We start from the raw sequence: 26,148 nt of genomic DNA, 5'->3' as shown, positions 1-26,148 counted from the left end.
CCCAAACAGTGGTTTACCCCCACATATGGGGTCTCAGCATACTCAGGAGAAACTGGACAACAACTTTTGGGGTCAAATTTCTCCTGTTACCCTTGGGAAAATAAAAAATTGCAGGCTAAAATATCATTTTTGAGAAAATAATTTTTTTTTTATTTTCATGGCTCTGCGTTATAAACTTCTGTGAAGCACTTGGGGGTTCAAAGTCCGCACCACACATCTAGATTAGTTCCTTTGGGGGTCTAGTTTCCAAAATGGGGTCATTTCTGGGGGATCTCCAATGTTTAGGCACACAGGGGCTCTCCAAACGTGACATGGTGTCCGCTAATGATTGGAGCTAATTTTCCATTTAAAAAGCCAAATGGCGTGCCTTCCCTTCCGAGCCCTGCCGTGCGCCTAAACAGTGGTTTACCCCCACATATGGGGTATCAGCGTACTCAGGACAAACTGGACAACAACATTTGGGGTCCAATTTCTCCTATTACCCTTGGCAAAATAGGAAATTCCAGGCTAAAATATCATTTTTGAGGAAAGAAAAATTATTTTTTATTTTCATGGCTCTGCGTTATAAACTTCTGTGAAGCACCTGGGGGTTTAAAGTGCTCAATATGCATCTAGATAAGTTCCTTGGGGGGTCTAGTTTCCAAAATGGGGTCACTTGTGGGGGATCTCCAATGTTTAGGCACACAGGGGCTCTCCAAACGCGACATGGTGTCTGCTAACAATTGGAGCTAATTTTCCATTCAAAAAGTCAAATGGCACGCCTTCCCTTCCGAGCCCTGCCGTGTGCCCAAACAGTGGTTTACCCCCACATATGAGGTATCGGCGTACTCGGGAGAAATTGCCCAACAAATTTTATGATCCATTTTATCCTATTGCCCATGTGAAAATGAAAAAATTGAGGCGAAAAGAATTTTTTGTGTGAAAAAAAAGTACTTTTTCATTTTTACAGATCAATTTGTGAAGCACCTGAGGGTTTAAAGTGCTCACTAGGCATCTAGATAAGTTCCTTGGGGGGTCTAGTTTCCAAAATGGGGTCACTTGTGGGGGAGCGCCAATGTTTAGGCACACAGGGTCTCTCCAAACGCGACATGGTGTCCGCTAACGATGGAGATAATTTTTCATTCAAAAAGTCAAATGGCGCTCCTTCCCTTCCGAGCCTTACCATGTGCCCAAACAGTGGTTTACCCCCACATTTGAGGTATTGGTGTACTCAGGAGAAATTGCCCAACAAATTTTAGGATCCATTTTATCCTGTTACCCATGTGAAAATGAAAAAATTGAGGCTAAAAGAATTTTTTTGTGAAAAAAAAGTACTTTTTCATTTTTATGGATCAATTTGTGAAGCACCTGGGGGTTCAAAGTGCTCACTATGCATCTAGATAAGTTCCTTGGGGCGTCTAGTTTCCAAAATGGGGTCACATGTGGGGGAGCTCCAATTTTTAGGCACATGGGGGCTCTCCAAACGTGACATGGTGTCCGCTAAAGAGTGGAGCCAATTTTTTATTCAAAAAGTCAAATGGCGCTCCTTCCCTTCCAAGCCCTGCCGTGCGCCCAAACAGTGGTTTACCCCCACATATGAGGTATCAGCGTACTCAGGACAAATTGTACAACAACTTTCATGGTTCAGTTTCTCCTTTTACCATTGGGAAAATAAAAAAATTGTTGCTAAAATATAATTTTTGTGACTAAAAAGTTAAATGTTCACTTTTTCCTTCCATGTTGCTTCTGCTGCTGTGAAGCACCTGAAGGGTTAATAAACTTCTTGAATGTGGTTTTGAGTACCTTGAGGGGTGCAGTTTTTAGAATGGTGTCACTTTTGGGTATTTTCAGCCATATAGACCCCTCAAACTGACTTCAAATGTGAGGTGGTCCCTAAAAAAATGGTTTTGTAAATTTCGTTGTAAAAATGAGAAATCGCTGGTCAAATTTTAACCCTTATAACTTCCTAGCAAAAAAAAATTTTGTTTCCAAAATTGTGCTGATATAAAGTATACATGTGGGAAATGTTATTTATTAACTATTTTGTGTCACATAGCTCTCCAGTTTAACAGAATAAAAATTCAAAATGTGAAAATTGCGAAATTTTCAAAATTTTTGCCAAATTTCCGTTTTTATCACAAATAAACGCAGATTTTATTGACCTAAATTTACCCCTAACATGAAGCCCAATATGTCACGAAAAAACAATCTCAGAACCGCTAGGATCCGTTGAAGCGTTCCTGAGTTATTACTTCATAAAGGGACACTGGTCAGAATTGCAAAAAACGGCAAGGTCTTTAAGGTCAAAATAGGCTGGGTCATGAAGGGGTTAATAATCAGGCTAGTTCGGCTACTTTGGTTTCACCTTTCTTTTGTAATTTTGGTTTTCATCCTCGTTTTTTTTCTGGGCAGGTTGAGCCTTCTGATTGTCCTGGTGTTGATTCTGTGGTGGACAGGCTGCAGCAGATTTGGACTCATGTGGTGGACAATTTGACGTTGTCTCAGGAAAGGGCTCAACGTTTTGCCAACCGCCGTTGGTGTGTTGGTCCCCGACTTCGTGTGGGGGATTTGGTTTGGTTGTCTTCTCGTCATGTTCCTATGAAGGTTTCTTCTCCTAAGTTTAAGCCTCGGTTTATTGGTCCTTATAAAATTTCTGAAATTATTAATCCGGTGTCTTTTCGTTTGGCTCTTCCTGCCTCTTTTGTCATTCATAATGTTTTCCATAGATCTTTGTTGCGGAGATATGTGGTGCCCGTTGTTCCCTCGGTTGACCCTCCTGCCCCGGTGTTGGTTGAGGGAGAGTTGGAATATGAGGTTGAGGAGATATTGGATTCTTGGTTTTCGAGGCGGAGGCTTCAGTATCTTGTCAAGTGGAAGGGTTATGGCCAGGAGGATAATTCTTGGGTTGTTTTCTCCGATGTCCATGCCACCGATTTGGTTCGTGCTTTTCACTTGGCTCGTCCTGATCGGCCTGGGGGCTCTGGTGAGGGTTCGGTGACCCCTCCTCAAGGGGGGGTACTGTTGTGAATTCCGCTCTTGGGCTCCCTCCGGTGGTTGTAAGTGGCACTTTTGTGAGTTCTGCTCTTGGGCTTCCTCTTGTGGTTGTAAGTGGCACTTTTGTGAGTTCTGCTCTTGGGCTTCCTCTTGTGGTTTCTAGTGGTATGGCTGATCCTTGGAGTAAGCTGTCATCAGCTGCCTCCACTCATCATCTCTTCTGCTCGGCTATTTAAGTCTGGCTCTATCTTCAGCCAGTGCCACTTGTAAATGGTTCCTGGTTGGATTCACATCTCTTTGGAGTTCCCTGTTATCCTGACCAGTTCAGCTAAGCTAAGTTTTTATATCAGAAAAGAAAATATGGCACTCACCCCTGGAGATGCTGTGATGAAGTCGGGTCCTGGACCCGTTGAAGCGCCCTGCGCAAAACGGCCGTAGTCCTTACCGGTTCCCCGCACCCTCTCCTGTTCACGTCCTGCCGCCTCTCCATATGTACCTGATTGCTGTTCGTAGCAAATAAAGGACTTCATCACAGCATCTCCAGGGGTGAGTGCCATATTTTCTTTTCTGATATACTGTCAGTGAAGCCTTGGGTCCTCTGTGATTTTTTCTGTGAGCACCACCCCGAGCTGTTTTTTCTGGACAGTGTTGCAGCCGACGCTGCCGCTGCTTTTCCACACACCTGTGAAGAGTTGTGATTCTAGTGCCGCACGGCTACCATTCTTTGGTTTGGTTCTGGTAAGCTAAGTTTTTGCTTGCCCTTTTCTGTCCATAGATTGTGGACTTATCCATTCTGTGCTTTCTATGTTTGTCCAGCTTATCAGTGTGAATTAATTCTGTCTTGCTGGAAGCTCTGGGAGGCAGATTTGCCCTCCATACCTTTAGTCAGGTGTGGAGATTTTTTGTAAACTCTGCGTGGATTTTTGTAGTGTTTTATACTGACCGCACAGTATTCCATCCTGTCCTATCTATTTAGTTAGACTGGCCTCCTGTGCTCATCCTGGTTTCATTCTGTGTATGTCTTTTCCCTCTCCACTCACAGTCATTATTTGTGGGGGGCTAATCTATCCTTTGGGGATTTTCTCTGAGGCAAAATAGCTTTCCTGCTTCTATCTTTAGGGGTAGTTAGCTCTTAGGCTGTGACGAGATGCCTAGGGAGAGTTAGGAGCATTCCACGGCTACTTCTAGTGTTGTGTTGAGCTTAGGGACTGCGGTCAGTACAGTTACCACTTCCTTCAGAGCTCGTTCCATGTTGCTCCTAGACCACCGTATCATAACATAAAAGGCCTGGAGTTGATTTGAGGTATGGTGCTTGCATTTGGAATGTTTTGCTGTGGAGTCAACATGCGGTCAAAGGAGCTCTCCATGCAGGTGAAACGAGCCATCCTTAAGCTGCGAAAACAGAAAAAGCCCATCTGACAAATTGCTACAATATTAGGAGTGGCAAAATCTACAGTTCGGTACATCCTGAGAAAGAAAGAAAGCACTGGTGAACTCATCAATGCAAAAAAACCTGGGCGCCCACGGAATACAACAGAGGTGGATGATCGCAGAATAATCTCCATGGTGAAGAGAAACCCCTTCATAACAGCCAACCAAGTGAACAACACTCTCCAGGAGGTAGGCGTATCAATATCCAAATCTACCATAAAGAGAAGACTGCACAAAAGTAAATACAGAGGGTTCACTGCACAGTGCAAACCACTCATAAGCATCAAGAATAAAAAGGCTAGACTGGACTTTGCTAAAAAACATCTAAAAAAGCCAGCCCAGTTCTGGAAGAACATTCTTTGGACAGATGAAACCAAGATCAACCTCTACCAGAATGATGGAAAGAGAAAAGTATGGCGAAGGCGTGGTAGAGCTCATGATCCAAAGCATACCACATCATTGGTAAAACACGGCGGAGGCAGTGTGATTGCTTGGGCATGCATGACTGCCAGTGGCACTGGGTCACTAGTGTTTATTGATGATGTGACACAGGACAGAAGCAGCCGAATGAATTCTGAGGTATTCAGAGAAATACTGTGTGCTCAGATCCAGCCAAATGCAGCAAAACGGATTGGTTGTCGTTTCATACTACAGATGGACAATGACCCAAAACATAAAGCCAAAGCAACCCCGGAGTTTATTAAAGCAAAGAAGTGGAATATTCTTGAATGGCCAAGTCAGTCACCTGATCTGAACCCAATTGAGCATGCATTTCACTTGTTAAAGACTAAACTTCAGGCAGAAAGGCCCACAAACAAACAGCAACTGAAAACCACCGCAGTGAAGGCCTGGCAGAGCATCAAAAAGGAGGAAACACAGCGTCTCGTGATGTCCATGAGTTCAAGACTTCAGGCAGTCATTGCCAACAAAGGGTTTTCAAACAAGCACTAAAAATGAACATTTTAGTTAAAATTATTTAATCTGTCCAATTACTTTTGGTCCCTTTAAAAACAGGGTGACACATGTTAAGGAGCTGAAACTCCTAAACTCTTCATCCAATTTTAATGTGGATTCCCTCAAATGAAAGCTGAAAGTCTGAACTTCAACTGCATCTGAATTGTTTTGTTTTAAATTCATTGTGGTAATGTCTATAACCAAAATTAGAAAAATGTTGTCTCTGTCCAAATATATATGGACCTAACTGTATATAATTGTATAAAATAATATTATTTATATAATTATATTATGTAATAATTAATATAATGTTCTATTATATTACAATCTACAGTCTTACAATCTAGCAAAATGCTCATTCACTGGGTGAAATTATCTTTTGTAAATGAAATGATCATTGCTCTCAGCAGTGCATTGTCCTGTGTAAGTAGGAATTGCATTACCAAAAACAGTGGCAGCCTATGTGTACTGTGTGATCTATTACAGATCGCTTTGTTTGCATTGTTTCCCATGGTCGGCTGACTGATGGTCAGGAGAGAGGTTGATCACGCTTGTCCAATTTCATACTGATGATCGCATTGTTCTTCCTGTGGCAAGTCCCACTCGGTCGAGCAACAGCTCTTGTGTATGGGAGAGTTGTCTGAGATGAGTATTGGCTGAAGCATTGTTCAGGCCACAGCCATTTAATGCTTATGGTTGGCCTAGTGTCAGCAACAGCAGCACCATGAGAGACTTAGGCTATGTGCACACGTTGCGGATTGTATGCATTTTTGCCACTTTTTTTACTGCAAAATTGAAATGAAAACGCTGCGAAAACGCATACACAACACAGCCCATTGAATTCAATGGGATTCTGCAATGCTGTGCTAATGCTGTGTATTTTTCCGCTGTGGAATCGCATCGCGGAAACACACGCACCATGCTCATTCTTTGTGCAGAATCGTGGCGATTCCGCACACATAGGAATGCATTGATCCGCTTACTTCCCACAGAAATAGTTGGTGGAAAATATCAAAACATTTAAGAATTTTGGCGGTAACAGCTCCTTAAACATTTATTTCTCACATTTGATTCTAGACTTTATTTTCCCATCAAACTGTGGAGCAGTGAGTGACTAGCATGGTGAGAGATTTCACCAAGGTATTGCGGATGTGGAGAAAAAATATCAAGGAAAATAAAATCCATTTTTGTTTGCAGATTAATGTTGGACAATTGTAAGAGTAATAATATGCAGAAGTACAAGAGACAAGCAAGGCCGAATTGTCACTGAAAGAGGACCAAATTTTGAAATGCAATTTCTGTTACTGTAATTCACAATGCAGTAGTGTTTAGGCATGATTTAGTTATTTGAATTGTTGCTAAGCTTCCTCTACATAAATATCAGAAAATTGTCATAACAAAATATTCAGCATTGTTATATTTGCCAAAATAATAATGTCTCAAAGTCCTGAAACTTTTATGCATTATATATTTGTAGCAGTAAAAGGAAAACTCCTTGATATCATAGAAACAGGAGCCAACTCAAAATTTTCATTGTCACATTTGAATTCAAAAGTCAAAATCATTAAAGGGAACCTGTCACCCCCAAAATCGATGCTGAGGTAAGCTCACCATCATCAGGGGCTTATCTACAGCATTCTGTAATGATGTACCGTATATAGTTGAGTATAAGCCGACCCGAGTATAAGCCGACCCCCCTAATTTTGCCACAAAAAACTGGGAAAACTTATTGACTCGAGTATAAGCCTAGGGTAGGAAATGCAGCAGCTACCGGTGAATTTCAAAAATAAAAATAGATGCTCCATACCGTTCGTTATGGCCCCATAGATGTTCCATATAAAGCTGTGCCATATATAATGCTCCATACTGTTCATTATTGCCCCATAGATGTGCCATATAAAGCTGTGCCATACAGTGCTCTGCACCATTCATTATTGCTCCATAGATGTGCTATATAAAGCTGTGCCATATAGTGCTCTGCACTGTTCATTATTGCCCCATAGATGTGCCATATAAAGCTGTGCCACATATAATGCTCCATACTGTTCATTATTGCCCCATAAGATGCTCCATATAAAGCTGTGCCATATATAATGCTCCATACTGTTCATTATTGCCCCATAGATGTGCCATATAAAGCTGTGCCATACAGTGCTCTGCACCATTCATTATTGCTCCATAGATGTGCCATATAAAGCTGTGCCATATAGTGCTCTGCACTGTTCATTATTGCCCCATAGATGTGCCATATAAAGCTGTGCCATATAGTGCTCTGCACCGTTCATTATTGCCCCATAGATGTGCCATATAGTGCTCTGCACCGTTCATTACTGCCCCATAGCTGTGGCATATAGTGCTCTGCGCCGTTCATTATTGCCCCATAGATTAGCCATATAGTGCTCTGCACCATTCATTATTGCCCCATAGCTGCCATATAGTGCTCTGCACCGTTCATTATTGCCCCATAGATGTGCCATATAAAGCTGTGCCATATAGTGCTCTGCACCGTTCATTATTGCCCCATAGCTGTGCCATATAGTGCTCTGCGCCGTTCATTATTGCCCCATAGCTGTGCCATATAGTGCTCTGCGCCGTTCATTATTGCCCCATAGCTGTGCCATATAGTGCTCTGCACCATTCATTATTGCCCCATAGCTGCCATATAGTGCTCTGCACCGTTTATTATTGCCCCATAGCTGCCATATAGTGCTCTGCGCCGTTCAGTATTGCCCCATAGCTGCCATATAGTGCTCTGCGCCGTTCATTATTGCCCCATAGCTGTGCCATATAGTGCTCTGCGCCGTTCAGTATTGCCCCATAGCTGTACCATATAGTGCTCTGCACCGTTCATTATTGCCCCATAGCTGCCATATAGAGCTCTGTGCCGTTCAGTATTGCCCCATAGCTGCCATATAGTGCTCTGCGCTGTTCAGTATTGCCCCATAGCTGCCATATAGTGCTCTGCACCATTCATTATTGCCCCATAGCTGCCATATAGTGCTCTGTGCCGTTCAGTATTGCCCCATAGCTGCCATATAGTGCTCTGCACCGTTCAGTATTGTCCCATAGCTGCCATATAGTGCTCTGCACCGTTCAGTATTGCCCCATAGCTGCCATATAGTGCTCTGCGCCGTTCAGTATTGCCCCATAGCTGCCATATAGTACTCTGCACCGTTCAGTATTGCCCCATAGCTACCATATAGTGCTCTGTGCCGTTCAGTATTGCCCCATAGCTGCCATATAGTGCTCTGCGCCGTTCAGTATTGCCCCATTGCTGCCATATAGTGCTCTGCGCCATTCATTTATGTCCCATAGCTCTGCCATATAGTGCCCTGCACCGTTCAGTATTGCCCCATAGCTGTGCCATATAGTGCTCTGCGCCGTTCAGTATTGCCCCATAGCTGCCATATAGTGCTCTGCGCCGTTCATTATTGCCCCATAGCTGCCATATAGTGCTCTGCACCGTTCAGTATTGCCCCATAGCTGCCATATAGTGCTCTGCGCCGTTCAGTATTGCCCCATAGCTGCCATATAGTACTCTGCACCGTTCAGTATTGCCCCATAGCTGCCATATAGTGCTCTGCGCCGTTCAGTATTGCCCCATTGCTGCCATATAGTGCTCTGCGCCATTCATTTATGTCCCATAGCTCTGCCATATAGTGCCCTGCACCGTTCAGTATTGCCCATAGCTGTGCCATTGCTGCTGCTGCAATAAAAAAAAAAAGCCATACTCACCTTTCTTGCTTGCAGCTCCCAGCGTCCGGTCCCGGCGTCTCTCCGCTCTGACTGATCAGGCAGAGGGCGCCGCGCACACTATATGCGTCATTGCGCCCTCTGACCTGCACAGTCAGAGCGGAGAGACGCAGGGAAGATGGAGCGACGCCCGGCGGGTGGAACGCGGACACGTGAATATTACATACTTACCTGCTCCCGGCGTCCCGCTCCCTCTGCCTGTCACACGGTCTTCGGTGCCGCAGCCTCTTCCTCTATCAGCGGTCACCGGCACCGCTGATTAGAGAAATGAATATGTGGCTCCACCCCTACGGGAGGTGGAGCCGCGTATTCATTTCTCTAATGAGCGGTCCCACGTGACTGCTGAAGAGGAGAAGAACTGCAGCACCGAAGACCGTGTGACGGGCAGGGGGAGTGCCAGGATCGCCGGGGCTAGGTGAGTATACCTCAGCGCCCTCTCCCCCTCACCCACCGACCCTGCCGCCCACCGTGACTCGAGGATAAGCTGAGAGGGGCACTTTCAGCCCAAAATTTTGGACTGAAAATCTCGGCTTATACTCGAGTATATACGGTAGATAAGCCCCCGATCTAACCTGAAAGAGGAGAAAAAGAGGTTAGATTATACTCACCCAGGGGCGGTCCGGCTGCGGTCTGGTCAAATAGGTGTCTCAGGCACGCTCCGGCGCCTCCCATCTTCATTCCATGACATCCTCTTCTGGTCTTCATGCCGCGGCTCCGGCGCAGGCGTACTTTGCCTGCCCTGTTGAGGGCAGAGCAAAGTACTGCAGTGCGCAGACGCCGGAAAGGTCATAAAGAAATGTAAACATATAAAAGTTTAAATCACCTCCCTTTCGCTCTATTAAAAATAAAACAGTAAAAAATATCAAACATACACACATTTGGTGTTCAGAATTGTCCAATCAATAAAAAAAATGAATTAACCTGATCACTAAATGGCGTAATGAGAAAAAATGTAAAAACACCAGAATTATGTTTTTTTGGTCACTGCAATATTGCATTAAAATGCAATAACAGGCAATCAAAAGATCATATCTGCAATCAAAAGATCATATCAATAAAAATGTCAACTCAGCATGCAAAAAATAAGCCCTTACTCAACCGGAGATCACGATAAATGTAGACGCTACTGGTCTCGGAAAATCGGAAAATGACACAATTTTCTTTTACAAACGTTGGATTTTTTTTCACCACTTAAGTAAAAACAAAACCTAGACATGTTTGGTGTATTTGAACTCGTAATGACCTGGAGAATCCTATTGGCGGGTCAGTTTTAGCATTTGGTGAACATGGTAAAAAAAAATCCAACAAAGAGTTGTGGAATTGCAATTTTTTTGCAATTTCACCGCACTTGACATTTTTTTCCCATTTTTGAGTAAACAAATTGGTAAAACCAATGCTGTAGTTCAAAAGTAAAAGTTGTCTTGCAAAAAATCAGCCCTCACATGGCCATATTGACGGAAAAATAAAAAAGTTATGGCTCTGGGAAGAAGGGGAGCAAAAAACAAATGCAAAAACGAAAAAGGTCTCCGTAATGAAGGGGATAATGGATAAATGGAAACAAATCATTTCTTTATTGTACAAAATACAGGAAGATCGTTGTGCAATAAGTAATTAAATCAAATTCTAAATCCAGAACATTCTTGCATTTATAATTAAATGCCTTTTAGTGATTACTTATCATTCTGAATATAAATTTGCCATTACTTCAAAAACTTTTCAACAATATTGTTCGTTATATGTTTAATTTATACCTACAGCTTACCAAATATTCAGAACACAGTACCATATTAGGCTACACTTGTGTCTACTAGTTTTGTTGTTCCAGCTCTGAATCAAAAATGTACAGAACAACTGTTATATGTTCTTTGGTAAATACATTTTGATAAATAGAAAAGTAACATTCGAGCATTAGGAAAGGAAGTTGACTTTGAAGATAATGGCCCAACACATTCTGATGTAATGTCTATGCCTCACGTGCAAGTAACTCTACACTGTTCACTTCTGATTTGTGTAACACAATACTCCATCTGGATTATAAAATGGGAAGCGCTTTCTTCCACACATACTTCAGATTTTCTCTTGTACAATTTCCTTCATTCAACAATTTTGTCTCTAATGAAATCTATTACCTTCCAAACCCTATTGTAGCCCCAGGCAAACCTCTGGCTTGTTTCTTTGCACTGGAGGGGAGCACGGTCGGAGAATGCTGATGAAAAATATTGTTTAACAGATTACATAAATTTATCTTCAGTAATAATGTAGGATAAATGTAGTTTATGGTTACTCCCATCTTCTAGAAATATTAGTTGACTATTAGAAAATTTAAGAGGTGTAATCGTACAGATGTGTCCACTCATAAACATTCCAAAATTAATTGCCAATTTGTCATAGTACCAATTCAATTCAAACATAACAAAAAATGAGACAGAACACATGTTGGTATATGTGCAATGTCTAGATACTAGATACATGTTCACACTGTGGCCACCTAAGATAAAAACAAAATAAGCAAATACCCTCTAATAAGCAAACAAATAAAAGTAACAGTAAATGTAAAAAGCATAGTGCACTTAGATGACACTACTTTCATCAAAAAGTGTAAAAGCGTGACAACATGATCTACCCAATCGGGACGGTCATATCTCTACTATTAAACCTATAGATGGCAGAGCAGCACCCAGGCCTCACTGCTCATGGGAAATAAATAGATAAAATGTCCGGCCCAAAATGAAGAGGACCCACAGCTCTGTTTGTACGAAGTACAAAAAAAAACTAAAACAAAACCAAAGAAATAACTCAGAACACATGACGGTATAACTACAAATTCAATGCAAACGTAGCACCACTCAAAAAAAAAACTACTTGGATGGCGAATGGATAGCTACTTCCTTCATTAAAGACATCTATTAAAATGCCTATATGGGACAGTAAGTACATTACAAAGGAGAGTATGCAAAATAGGATCAATGGACAGTGACATGATCTGTTAATAGGAATAAAAAAAAACAGATTCAAACTTCTGATTAAATTTAAAAAAAGTTATCCAAGGTTATTCAAATGCTAAATCCATGATAAAGAACTAGGAAGTAGGGAAATATATGGAATATGTTTCCCTGCTCCCTATTTGTTTATCATGTTTAATATTTAAATAAACTTGAATAACTGTATTATAATTTAACCAGAAGCTGCAATCTCCATCTTTTTCTTCCCTGCCTGTCAGAATATTATTCCGCGCATTTTGGATTTCTTTATACAGTGAGCTGGCTATTTTCCTAAAAGTTCTTTTAAAACAGAGTATCTGCTGTTATTTATGGTTGTTGTAAAAAATAAATACAATATCTTTATATTTAAGCACAAATGAATCCCTATTTGGTTAAGCACTAACTAGACAACAGCTTTCCTGTGTCACGCTGTTCTGTCTGTATTTGGTTTTCGGCGTGACAATGCATATGTTTGCTTTAACCCTTTACTCTTTTCACCCTAATTTGAGCTGGGATACTGTTGGCTGTTACTTGGATGGAGCCTTCTCAGTTCCCTGCTCTGCTGCACAGTCGTACATGGGTTTTTAGGTATTTGCCCTGCTGCATACCTTCCTCATATGCGGTCCCTGGTTGCTGCTGTGAAGCTGTCCGCGGGTTGTGAGGTCATTTGTGGCTGGTGCATGACTTTCCATGTGGGTCAGTGCATGCAGTTTCAGTCAGGTGCCCTGAGCCTCAGATCCTGCACTGTTAGTGCCGTAATGGTTTCTGTTTGTGCTTAGGGCGTGCGCGGCCACACCTCCCCTGCTATTATCAGGGTTAGGGTGTGTACTTGAAATGCTGTCCTCAGCCAATTGCTGAGGGGCAGCTCCTATATAAAGTTCCCCTGCCCTATGGGCAGGGCCTGAGCTACTCACAAAGCTCCCGAACTTTGCTACGTGTGTTTTTGTTTCTGCACCTCTCCTGTCTATGTTTTGGTACCAAAGTCCTTGCCTTGATTCCTTTTTTGTCCTGTTCTGGCGCCAGTCCTGGATGCGGTATATCCAGGCCCGAATCCTTGATCCTGTACCTGTCCTGTACCTGAACCTGTCTGAACTGTGTCTGCTGTGATTATGTTCCTGGAATCCAACTGCATCTGGAGCCTCACTCCCAGTGACTTTGAATCTCTTGAAACTGGTGTTTCTGCTGAACATCTACTATTCTGTGCTCTGACTACCATGCGGTGTTAACCCCATCTGGCTCATGTCCAAAACGGTGGTGCTTGCACCATCACACTTGAGTTCCTTCCTAGGTCCGATGCCCAGAGCCTGACGACCGCAGTCTGGAACTTCATGACCACTGTCTGGAGCTTGGAGCCTGATGACTGGTGGTGCCTGTAGGTCGTGTCTGATGTCCAGAACCGAATGACTCCTGTCTGATGTCTGCCGGTGACCCTGGGTCCAGATGTCCTGATATCCTGTCTGTACCCTGATGTCCTGCCTGTGTCTTGATGACCTCATGGACCCTGATGTCCTGATATCCTGTCTGTTTCCTGATGTCCTCCCTGTGTCTGATATCCTGATATAACTGATGCCCTGGGCTGCCACGCCAGTGTCCCAGCCGATGACCTGGGCTGCCACATCAGTGTCCCAGATGTCTATCCGGTATTCCTGTTGTCCTGATGTCTTACCTGCATCCTGATGACTTCGTGTTCCCTGATTTCCTGATGTCCTTCCTGTGTTCTATGTCCTGATTAGTGTTGAGCGATACCGTCCGATACTTGAAAGTATCGGTATCGGATAGTATCGGCCGATACCCGAAAAATATCGGATATCGCCGATACCGATATCCGATACCAATACAAGTCAATGGGACACCAAGTATCGGAATGTATCCTGATGGATCCCAGGGTCTGAAGGAGAGGAAACTCTCCTTCAGGCCCTGGGATCCATAGGGAGGTGTAAAATAAAGAATAAAAATAAAAAATATTGATATATTTAACTCTCCGGCGGCCCCTGAACTCAGCGCGGGTAACCGGCAGGCTTCGTTGTTCAAAATCAGCGCTTTTAGGACCTGAGAATCACGTCCCGGCTTCTGATTGGTCGCGGGCCGCCCATGTGACCGCCACGCGACCAATCACAAGCCGCGACGTCACCGCAAGCTATTGACGCGCTCATTTTTAAAAATGAGCGCGTTAATGGCTTTGAAAGACGTAGCGGCTTGTGATTGGTCGCGTGGCCGCGACCAATCACAAGCCGCGACGTCACCGCAAGCTATTGACGTGCTCATTTTTAAAAATGAGCGCGTTAATGGCTTTGAAAGACTTGTGATTGGTCGCGGCCACAGTGCTCTGCACCGTTCATTACTGCCCCATAGCTGTGGCATATAGTGCTCTGCGCCGTTCATTATTGCCCCATAGATGTGCCATATAGTGCTCTGCACCATTCATTATTGCCCCATAGCTGCCATATAGTGCTCTGCACCGTTCATTATTGCCCCATAGATGTGCCATATAAAGCTGTGCCATATAGTGCTCTGCACCGTTCATTATTGCCCCATAGCTGTGCCATATAGTGCTCTGCGCCGTTCATTATTGCCCCATAGCTGTGCCATATAGTGCTCTACGCCGTTCATTATTGCCCCATAGCTGTGCCATATAGTGCTCTGCACCGTTCATTATTGCCCCATAGCTGCCATATAGTGCTCTGCACCGTTTATTATTGCCCCATAGCTGTGCCATATAGTGCTCTGCGCCGTTCATTATTGCCCCATAGCTGTGCCATATAGTGCTCTGCGCCGTTCATTATTGCCCCATAGCTGTGCCATATAGTGCTCTGCGCCGTTCAGTATTGCCCCATAGCTGCCATATAGTGCTCTGCGCCGTTCATTATTGCCCCATAGCTGCCATATAGTGCTCTGCGCCGTTCAGTATTGCCCCATAGCTGCCATATAGTGCTCTGCGCCGTTCAGTATTGCCCCATAGCTGCCATATAGTGCTCTGCGCAGTTCATTATTGCCCCATAGCTGTGCCATATAGTGCTCTGCGCCGTTCAGTATTGCCCCATAGCTGTACCATATAGTGCTCTGCACCGTTCATTATTGCCCCATAGCTGCCATATAGAGCTCTGTGCCGTTCAGTATTGCCCCATAGCTGCCATATAGTGCTCTGCGCTGTTCAGTATTGCCCCATAGCTGCCATATAGTGCTCTGCACCATTCATTATTGCCCCATAGCTGCCATATAGTGCTCTGTGCTGTTCAGTATTGCCCCATAGCTGCCATATAGTGCTCTGCACCGTTCAGTATTGTCCCATAGCTGCCATATAGTGCTCTGCACCATTCAGTATTGCCCCATAGCTGCCATATAGTGCTCTGCGCCGTTCAGTATTGCCCCATAGCTGCCATATAGTACTCTGCACCGTTCAGTATTGCCCCATAGCTACCATATAGTGCTCTGCGCCGTTCAGTATTGCCCCATAGCTGCCATATAGTGCTCTGCGCCGTTCAGTATTGCCCCATTGCTGCCATATAGTGCTCTGCGCCGTTCAGTATTGCCCCATTGCTGCCATATAGTGCTCTGCGCCATTCATTTATGTCCCATAGCTCTGCCATATAGTGCCCTGCACCGTTCAGTATTGCCCATAGCTGTGCCATTGCTGCTGCTGCAATAAAAAAAAAAAGCCATACTCACCTTTCTTGCTTGCAGCTCCCAGCGTCCGGTCCCGGCGTCTCTCCGCTCTGACTGATCAGGCAGAGGGCGCCGCGCACACTATATGCGTCATTGCGCCCTCTGACCTGCACAGTCAGAGCGGAGAGACGCAGGGAAGATGGAGCGACGCCCGGCGGGTGGAACGCGGACACGTGAATATTACATACTTACCTGCTCCCGGCGTCCCGCTCCCTCTGCCTGTCACACGGTCTTCGGTGCCGCAGCCTCTTCCTCTATCAGCGGTCACCGGCACCGCTGATTAGAGAAATGAATATGTGGCTCCACCCCTACGGGAGGTGGAGCCGCGTATTCATTTCTCTAATGAGCGGTCCCACGTGACCGCTGAAGAGGAGAAGAACTGCAGCACCGAAGACCGTGTGACGGGCAGGGGGAGCGCCAGGATCGCCGGGGCTAGGTGAGTATACCTCAGCGCCCTCTCCCCCTCACCCACCGACCCTGCCGCCCACCGTGACTCGAGGATAAGCTGAGAGGGGCACTTTCAGCCCAAAATTTTGGACTGAAAATCTCGGCTTATACTCGAGTATATACGGTAGATAAGCCCCCGATCTAACCTGAAAGAGGAGAAAAAGAGGTTAGATTATACTCACCCAGGGGCAGTCCGGCTGCGGTCTGGTCAAATAGGTGTCTCAGGCATGCTCCGGCGCCTCCCATCTTCATTCCATGACATCCTCTTCTGGTCTTCATGCCGCGGCGCAGGCGTACTTTGCCTGCCCTGTTGAGGGCAGAGCAAAGTACTGCAGTGCGCAGACGCCGGAAAGGTCATAAAGAAATGTAAACATATAAAAGTTTAAATCACCTCCCTTTCGCTCTATTAAAAATAAAACAGTAAAAAATATCAAACATACACACATTTGGTGTTCAGAATTGTCCAATCAATAAAAAAAATGAATTAACCTGATCACTAAATGGCGTAATGAGAAAAAATGTAAAAACACCAGAATTATGTTTTTTTGGTCACTGCAATATTGCATTAAAATGCAATAACAGGCAATCAAAAGATCATATCTGCAATCAAAAGATCATATCAATAAAAATGTCAACTCAGCATGCAAAAAATAAGCCCTTACTCAACCGGAGATCACGATAAATGTAGACGCTACGGGTCTCGGAAAATCGGAAAATTACACAATTTTCTTTTACAAACGTTGGATTTTTTTTCACCACTTAAGTAAAAACAAAACCTAGACATGTTTGGTGTATTTGAACTCGTAATGACCTGGAGAATCCTATTGGCGGGTCAGTTTTAGCATTTGGTGAACATGGTAAAAAAAAATCCAACAAAGAGTTGTGGAATTGCAATTTTTTTGCAATTTCACCGCACTTGACATTTTTTTCCCATTTTTGAGTAAACAAATTGGTAAAACCAATGCTGTAGTTCAAAAGTAAAAGTTGTCTTGCAAAAAATCAGCCCTCACATGGCCATATTGACGGAAAAATAAAAAAGTTATGGCTCTGGGAAGAAGGGGAGCAAAAAACAAATGCAAAAACGAAAAAGGTCTCCGTAATGAAGGGGATAATGGATAAATGGAAACAAATCATTTCTTTATTGTACAAAATACAGGAAGATCGTTGTGCAATAAGTAATTAAATCAAATTCTAAATCCAGAACATTCTTGCATTTATAATTAAATGCCTTTTAGTGATTACTTATCATTCTGAATATAAATTTGCCATTACTTCAAAAACTTTTCAACAATATTGTTCGTTATTAGTGTTGAGCGATACCGTCCGATACTTGAAAGTATCGGTATCGGATAGTATCGGCCGATACCCGAAAAATATCGGATATCGCCGATACCGATATCCGATACCAATACAAGTCAATGGGACATCAAGTATCGGAATGTATCCTCATGGATCCCAGGGTCTGAAGGAGAGGAAACTCTCCTTCAGGCCCTGGGATCCATATTAAAGTGTAAAATAAAGAATTAAAATAAAAAATATTGTTATATTCACCTCTCCGGCGGCCCCTGGACATCAGCGGGAGGATCCGGCGTCCGGCACGGCTTCTTTCTTCAAAATGCGCGCCTTTAGGACCTGTGGAATGACGTCCCGGCTTCTGATTGGTCGCGTGCCGCCCATGTGACCGCCACGCGACCAATCAGAAGCCGCGACGTCATTCCTCAGGTCCTAGAAGGCGCTCATTCTAGGACTTTAGCTGAGGAATGACGTCGCGGCTTCTGATTGGTCGCGTGGCGGTCACATGGGCGGCACGCGACCAATCAGAAGCCGGGACGTCATACCACAGGTCCTAAAGGCGCGCATTTTGAAGAAAGAAGCCGTGCCGGACGCCGGATCCTCCCGCTGATGTCCAGGGGCCGCCGGAGAGGTGAATATAACAATATTTTTTATTTTAATTCTTTATTTTACACTTCCGATACCGATACCCGATATCACAAAAATATCGGATCTCGGTATCGGAATTCCGATACCGCAAGTATCGGCCGATACCCGATACTTGCGGTATCGGAATGCTCAACACTATTCGTTATATGTTTAATTTATACCTACAGCTTACCAAATATTCAGAACACAGTACCATATTAGGCTACACTTGTGTCTACTAGTTTTGTTGTTCCAGCTCTGAATCAAAAATGTACAGAACAACTGTTATATGTTCTTTGGTAAATACATTTTGATAAATAGAAAAGTAACATTCGAGCATTAGGAAAGGAAGTTGACTTTGAAGATAATGGCCCAACACATTCTGATGTAATGTCTATGCCTCACGTGCAAGTAACTCTACACTGTTCACTTCTGATTTGTGTAACACAATACTCCATCTGGATTATAAAATGGGAAGCGCTTTCTTCCACACATACTTCAGATTTTCTCTTGTACAATTTCCTTCATTCAACAATTTTGTCTCTAATGAAATCCATTACCTTCCAAACCCTATTGTAGCCCCAGGCAAACCTCTGGCTTGTTTCTTTGCACTGGAGGGGAGCACGGTCGGAGAATGCTGATGAAAAATATTGTTTAACAGATTACATAAATTTATCTTCAGTAATAATGTAGGATAAATGTAGTTTATGGTTACTCCCATCTTCTAGAAATATTAGTTGACTATTAGAAAATTTAAGAGGTGTAATCGTACAGATGTGTCCACTCATAAACATTCCAAAATTAATTGCCAATTTGTCATAGTACCAATTCAATACAAACATAACAAAAAATGAGACAGAACACATGTTGGTATATGTGCAATGTCTAGATACTAGATACATGTTCACACTGTGGCCACCTAAGATAAAAACAAAATAAGCAAATACCCTCTAATAAGCAAACAAATAAAAGTAACAGTAAATGTAAAAAGCATAGTGCACTTAGATGACACTACTTTCATCAAAATGTGTAAAAGCGTGACAACATGATCTACCCAATCGGGACGGTCATATCTCTACTATTAAACCTATAGATGGCAGAGCAGCACCCAGGCCTCACTGCTCATGGGAAATAAATAGATAAAATGTCCGGCCCAAAATGAAGAGGACCCACAGCTCTGTTTGTACGAAGTACAAAAAAAAACTAAAACAAAACCAAAGAAATAACTCAGAACACATGACGGTATAACTACAAATTCAATGCAAACGTAGCACCACTCAAAAAAAAAAACTCCCTAAGCTAGAAGATCGTTGGATACAGCCGGGACCAGCTGCTTCGAAAGCATCACCAAACCAGGGATTCAAGCTTCAGGAGGCTAATTTGCATATTCCAGGTGCCTTCTGGGAGAAGCGAAGTCTCCCTAAGCTAGAAGATCGTTGGATACAGCCGGGACCAGCTGCTTCGAAAGCATCACCAAACCAGGGATTCAAGCTTCAGGAGGCTAATTTGCATATTCCAGGTGCCTTCTGGGAGAAGCGAAGTCTCCCTAAGCTAGAAGATCGTTGGATACAGCCGGGACCAGCTGCTTCGAAAGCATCACCTTACGGCGCGCGAATTTTTGCCTGTAGGACATTATTGCAAGAGAGCTTGGCTGAGTAGATTACACAAGAAGGAAAACACACAGCAAGTCAGCAGGATCTAGGAGCAACATGGCAGATGTGACAACCTACATGGTGAGCTGCAGCATGTGCTACATGTTCACAGATCGACCAGAAGAAGAATCCAATTTCACCTGTCAGAAGTGTAGACTAGTGGCCCTTTTAGAAGAAAAGGTGCGGGGTCTGGAAGAAAGAATAGCAACTTTGAAACTCATCAAAGAGAATGAAGACTTTCTAGACAGAACAGAAGCATCTCTACTGGTCACAGAAGGTGCAAAAAGTGTCAGAGAACCTCAAAAAGCAGATGAGTGGAAGCATGTGACCAAAAGAAGCAAGAAGACCATGGAGAAATCACCAACCACACAACTGAAGAACCGATATCAAATCTTTGTAGAGGATGAAGATGGCACACCTAAGAATGAAGCAATAACAGCAAGCAAAAAAGAAAAGGGCACACAGCAACAAGTGACAGCAAAAAGTACAGCCAAGAAGCAACGAAGAGTGGTGGTGGTGGGAGACTCACTACTGAGAGGCACCGAAGCAGCCATCTGCAGACCGGACATAACTGCAAGAGAAGTATGCTGCCTTCCAGGTGCGATGATCAAGGATGTGACCGATAGGATACCAAAGCTCTTCAGCTCCAAGGACGTCCACCCATTTCTTCTGATACATGTTGGCACCAATGACACGGCAAGGAAGGACCTACCGACAATCTGCAAGGACTTTGAAGAGTTGGGGAAGAAAGTAAAGGAACTGGATGCACAGGTAGTTTTTTCTTCTATCCTTCCAGTAGACGGGCATGGCACCAGGAGATGGAACAGGATCCTTGATGCAAACAACTGGCTAAGACGATGGTGCAGACAACAAGGATTTGGATTCCTGGACCACGGTGTGAATTACTGGTATGATGGACTCCTCGCCAGAGACGGACTACACCTCAACAAACCTGGGAAACACACATTCGCCAGAAGACTCGCTACACTCATCAGGAGGGCGTTAAACTAGAAGAAGAGGGGACGGGAAGAAAAACATTAGACTCGAACAAAGACGACCCAGGAAAACATACTCAGAAGGGAGGTAAGAACATTTCTAAAACAATCCACAGTGAGGAGATTGGAACAAAACAAAATCCTCTAAACTGCATGCTCGCAAACGCCAGAAGCCTGACAAACAAGATGGAAGAACTAGAAGCAGAAATATCTACAGGTAACTTTGACATAGTGGGAATAACCGAGACATGGTTAGATGAAAGCTATGACTGGGCAGTTAACTTACAGGGTTACAGTCTGTTTAGAAAGGATCGTAAAAATCGGAGAGGAGGAGGGGTTTGTCTCTATGTAAAGTCTTGTCTAAAGTCCACTTTAAGGGAGGATATTAGCGAAGGGAATGAGGATGTCGAGTCCATATGGGTTGAAATTCATGGAGGGAAAAATGGTAACAAAATTCTCATTGGGGTCTGTTACAAACCCCCAAATATAACAGAAAGCATGGAAAGTCTACTTCTAAAGCAGATAGATGAAGCTGCAACCCATAATGAGGTCCTGGTTATGGGGGACTTTAACTACCCGGATATTAACTGGGAAACAGAAACCTGTGAAACCCATAAAGGCAACAGGTTTCTGCTAATAACCAAGAAAAATTATCTTTCACAATTGGTGCAGAATCCAACCAGAGGAGCAGCACTTTTAGACCTAATACTATCTAATAGACCTGACAGAATAACAAATCTGCAGGTGGTTGGGCATTTAGGAAATAGCGACCACAATATTGTGCAGTTTCACCTGTCTTTCACTAGGGGGACTTGTCAGGGAGTCACAAAAACATTGAACTTTAGGAAGGCAAAGTTTGAACAGCTTAGAGATGCCCTTAATCTGGTAGACTGGGACAATATCCTCAGAAATGAGAATACAGATAATAAATGGGAAATGTTTAAGAACATCCTAAATAGGCAGTGTAAGCGGTTTATACCTTGTGGGAATAAAAGGACTAGAAATAGGAAAAACCCAATGTGGCTAAACAAAGAAGTAAGACAGGCAATTAACAGTAAAAAGAAAGCATTTGCACTACTAAAGCAGGATGGCACCATTGAAGCTCTAAAAAACTATAGGGAGAAAAATACTTTATCTAAAAAACTAATTAAAGCTGCCAAAAAGGAAACAGAGAAGCACATTGCTAAGGAGAGTAAAACTAATCCCAAACTGTTCTTCAACTATATCAATAGTAAAAGAATAAAAACTGAAAATGTAGGCCCCTTAAAAAATAGTGAGGAAAGAATGGTTGTAGATGACGAGGAAAAAGCTAACATATTAAACACCTTCTTCTCCACGGTATTCACGGTGGAAAATGAAATGATAGGTGAAATCCCAAGAAACAATGAAAACCCTATATTAAGGGTCACCAATCTAACCCAAGAAGAGGTGCGAAACCGGCTAAATAAGATTAAAATAGATAAATCTCCGGGTCCGGATGGCATACACCCACGAGTACTAAGAGAACTAAGTAATGTAATAGATAAACCATTATTTCTTATTTTTAGTGACTCTATAGCGACAGGGTCTGTTCCGCAGGACTGGCGCATAGCAAATGTGGTGCCAATATTCAAAAAGGGCTCTAAAAGTGAACCTGGAAATTATAGGCCAGTAAGTCTAACCTCTATTGTTGGTAAAATATTTGAAGGGTTTCTGAGGGATGTTATTCTGGATTATCTCAATGAGAATAACTGTTTAACTCCATATCAGCATGGGTTTATGAGAAATCGCTCCTGTCAAACCAATCTAATCAGTTTTTATGAAGAGGTAAGCTATAGACTGGACCACGGTGAGTCATTGGACGTGGTATATCTCGATTTTTCCAAAGCGTTTGATACCGTGCCGCACAAGAGGTTGGTACACAAAATGAGAATGCTTGGTCTGGGGGAAAATGTGTGTAAATGGGTTAGTAACTGGCTTAGTGATAGAAAGCAGAGGGTGGTTATAAATGGTATAGTCTCTAACTGGGTCGCTGTGACCAGTGGGGTACCGCAGGGGTCAGTATTGGGACCTGTTCTCTTCAACATATTCATTAATGATCTGGTAGAAGGTTTACACAGTAAAATATCGATATTTGCAGATGATACAAAACTATGTAAAGCAGTTAATACAAGAGAAGATAGTATTCTGCTACAGATGGATCTGGATAAGTTGGAAACTTGGGCTGAAAGGTGGCAGATGAGGTTTAACAATGATAAATGTAAGGTTATACACATGGGAAGAGGGAATCAATATCACCATTACACACTGAACGGGAAACCACTGGGTAAATCTGACAGGGAGAAGGACTTGGGGATCCTAGTTAATGATAAACTTACCTGGAGCAGCCAGTGCCAGGCAGCAGCTGCCAAGGCAAACAGGATCATGGGGTGCATTAAAAGAGGTCTGGATACACATGATGAGAGCATTATACTGCCTCTGTACAAATCCCTAGTTAGACCGCACATGGAGTACTGTGTCCAGTTTTGGGCACCGGTGCTCAGGAAGGATATAATGGAACTAGAGAGAGTACAAAGGAGGGCAACAAAATTAATAAAGGGGATGGGAGAACTACAATACCCAGATAGATTAGCGAAATTAGGATTATTTAGTCTAGAAAAAAGACGACTGAGGGGCGATCTAATAACCATGTATAAGTATATAAGGGGACAATACAAATATCTCGCTGAGGATCTGTTTATACCAAGGAAGGTGACGGGCACAAGGGGGCATTCTTTGCGTCTGGAGGAGAGAAGGTTTTTCCACCAACATAGAAGAGGATTCTTTACTGTTAGGGCAGTGAGAATCTGGAATTGCTTGCCTGAGGAGGTGGTGATGGCGAACTCAGTTGAGGGGTTCAAGAGAGGCCTGGATGTCTTCCTGGAGCAGAACAATATTGTATCATACAATTATTAGGTTCTGTAGAAGGACGTAGATCTGGGTATTTATTATGATGGAATATAGGCTGAACTGGATGGACAAATGTCTTTTTTCGGCCTTACTAACTATGTTACTATGTTACTTGGATGGCGGATGGATAGCTACTTCCTTCATTAAAGACATCTATTAAAATGCCTATATGGGACAGTAAGTACATTACAAAGGAGAGTATGCAAAATAGGATCAATGGACAGTGACATGATCTGTTAATAGGAATAAAAAAAAACAGATTCAAACTTCTGATTAAATTTAAAAAAAGTTATCCAAGGTTATTCAAATGCTAAATCCATGATAAAGAACTAGGAAGTAGGGAAATATATGGAATATGTTTCCCTGCTCCCTATTTGTTTATCATGTTTAATATTTAAACAAACTTGAATAACTGTATTATAATTTAACCAGAAGCTGCAATCTCCATCTTTTTCTTCCCTGCCTGTCAGAATATTATTCCGCGCATTTTGGATTTCTTTATACAGTGAGCTGGCTATTTTCCTAAAAGTTCTTTTAAAACAGAGTATCTGCTGTTATTTATGGTTGTTGTAAAAAATAAATACAATATCTTTAGGGTATGTGCACACGATGCAGATTTAGTGCAGAAAAATCTGCTGCAGTTCTGCACTAAATCTGCATCTCCTGGCAGAATCTGCAGGTGCGTTTTTTATGTGTTTTTGATGCGTTTTTTATGCGTTTTTGATGCGTTTTTGATGCGTTTTTTATGCGTTTTTTGAGCACAAATCTGCACGAAAAACGCATGAAAAACGCATGAAAAACGCATCAAAAACGCACCTGCAGATTTCTATTATGGAGGGGTGCAGAAACGCTGCAGAACTGCACAAAAGAAGTGACAGGCACTTCTTTGAAAACTGCAGCGTTTCTGCGCAGATTTTTCTGCACCATGTGCACAGCTTTTTTTTTTTCCCATTGATTTACATTGTACTGTGATCACAGTGCAGTTCTGCAGCGTTTCTGCTGCAGAAAAATCTGCACCAGTTCTGCACTAAATCTGCATCGTGTGCACATACCCTTATATTTAAGCACAAATGAATCCCTATTTGGTTAAGCACTAACTAGACAACAGCTTTCCTGTGTCACGCTGTTCTGTCTGTATTTGGTTTTCGGCGTGACAATGCATATGTTTGCTTTAACCCTTTACTCTTTTCACCCTAATTTGAGCTGGGATACTGTTGGCTGTTACTTGGATGGAGCCTTCTCAGTTCCCTGCTCTGCTGCACAGTCGTACATGGGTTTTTAGGTATTTGCCCTGCTGCATACCTTCCTCATATGCGGTCCCTGGTTGCTGCTGTGAAGCTGTCCGCGGGTTGTGAGGTCATTTGTGGCTGGTGCATGACTTTCCATGTGGGTCAGTGCATGCAGTTTCAGTCAGGTGCCCTGAGCCTCAGATCCTGCACTGTTAGTGCCGTAATGGTTTCTGTTTGTGCTTAGGGCGTGCGCGGCCACACCTCCTCTGCTATTATCAGGGTTAGGGTGTGTACTTGAAATGCTGTCCTCAGCCAATTGCTGAGGGGCAGCTCCTATATAAAGTTCCCCTGCCCTATGGGCAGGGCCTGAGCTACTCACAAAGCTCCCGAACTTTGCTACGTGTGTTTTTGTTTCTGCACCTCTCCTGTCTATGTTTTGGTACCAAAGTCCTTGCCTTGATTCCTTTTTTGTCCTGTTCTGGCGCCAGTCCTGGATGCGGTATATCCAGGCCCGAATCCTTGATCCTGTACCTGTCCTGTACCTGAACCTGTCTGAACTGTGTCTGCTGTGATTATGTTCCTGGAATCCAACTGCATCTGGAGCCTCACTCCCAGTGACTTTGAATCTCTTGAAACTGGTGTTTCTGCTGAACATCTACTATTCTGTGCTGACTACCATGCGGTGTTAACCCCATCTGGCTCATGTCCAAAACGGTGGTGCTTGCACCATCACACTTGAGTTCCTTCCTAGGTCCGATGCCCAGAGCCTGACGACCGCAGTCTGGAACTTCATGACCACTGTCTGGAGCTTGGAGCCTGATGACTGGTGGTGCCTGTAGGTCGTGTCTGATGTCCGGAACCGAATGACTCCTGTCTGATGTCTGCCGGTGACCCTGGGTCCAGATGTCCTGATATCCTGTCTGTACCCTGATGTCCTGCCTGTGTCTTGATGACCTCATGGACCCTGATGTCCTGATATCCTGTCTGTTTCCTGATGTCCTCCCTGTGTCTGATATCCTGATATAACTGATGCCCTGGGCTGCCACGCCAGTGTCCCAGCCGATGACCTGGGCTGCCACATCAGTGTCCCAGATGTCTATCCGGTATTCCTGTTGTCCTGATGTCTTACCTGCATCCTGATGACTTCGTGTTCCCTGATTTCCTGATGTCCTTCCTGTGTTCTATGTCCTGATTAGTGTTGAGCGATACCGTCCGATACTTG

This window comes from Ranitomeya imitator, chromosome 6, assembly GCF_032444005.1.
Source record: "Ranitomeya imitator isolate aRanImi1 chromosome 6, aRanImi1.pri, whole genome shotgun sequence".
Lineage (NCBI taxonomy): Eukaryota > Metazoa > Chordata > Amphibia > Anura > Dendrobatidae > Ranitomeya > Ranitomeya imitator.
This window is presented reverse-complemented; position numbering follows the sequence as displayed.